The sequence below is a fragment of the Octopus bimaculoides genome, chromosome 8 (genome assembly GCF_001194135.2).
Source record: "Octopus bimaculoides isolate UCB-OBI-ISO-001 chromosome 8, ASM119413v2, whole genome shotgun sequence".
In the NCBI taxonomy this organism is placed as follows: Eukaryota; Metazoa; Mollusca; class Cephalopoda; order Octopoda; family Octopodidae; genus Octopus; species Octopus bimaculoides.
This window is the reverse complement of record NC_068988.1, coordinates 95,905,022-95,906,106: the sequence shown is the minus strand read 5'-3', so window position 1 is coordinate 95,906,106 and position 1,085 is coordinate 95,905,022.

Below are 1,085 nucleotides of genomic sequence, written 5' to 3'. Positions count from 1 at the left end.
TATATATATATATATATATATGTATGTATTATATGTATATATAAAATTAATAGACACAGAGGCAGTGTTAATACCAATAGGTAATAATAGATAATATTTACCTCCACTTAAAAGTGATTGTTGTTTTAGAACACAGAATATTGCGCTAGTTAGCACGAGTGTGTGTGAGTGTGTGTATGTGTGTGGGTGTATGTGCGTGGCTGTATGTGTGTGAGTGTATGTGCGTGAGTGTATGTGTGTGAGTGTATGTGCGTGTGTATTGGTGGATGTGGTACTCTGTCGGTCAGTTATACGCTTTAAAGAATAGTTTTTTCCCATTCCCCCCTCCAGATGGTGGCATTTAATTTCAAGCATCAACTTGAGTTCCGAAATTCAATCAAGTTCATCAAATATATTTGGAAATATCACGTAAAGGGATTTAATACCATATTATTTGTTTTCAGGAGGGAAAACGGCGGCCATGATGAAGTTGCATAATTTCAGTGACGTTGAAATACAACAAAGCACAAAAAACAAGGAAATTTTCTGATGTTTTTTGTCTTTTTTCTTCTTGAAGTTATCCAAGAATTTAGAAACTTTCTCTTCACTTGGAAAATTGATAAATTTTCTCTACTCAAATAACAACTGCACAGCAATCTCATATCCAAAGGATTCAACGCCTAAAGAACAAAACGCCTAAAGAACAAAATTCGAAAATTCATGTTTGCTGTAAATCGTCATCGATTTGGACCAAAGGTAAAATCTTTAAACTGTTCTGAGGAAAAAGAAAAAAAAATGAAAGCCAATCTGTTTGAAAATAAGCTGTTTGGCATTTTGCCAAAAAGTTGGCAAGAGATTTCGTTCCGGAAGTAACAGTACAATGGACCCAGCTCCTATGATCGAGTGGTCAACAGGACAAAGAAGTTGATGTCGAGAATGTTCTCTTAGCCGTAGCGTTATTACCCAACACATGAGTGGCTGTGTGGAAAAATGGTTGTGTAACAGCATGTGCAAGGAGAAGTTGTTACCAATCACACACAGACACACAGACACACACACACACACACACACACACACACACACACACACACACACACACACACACA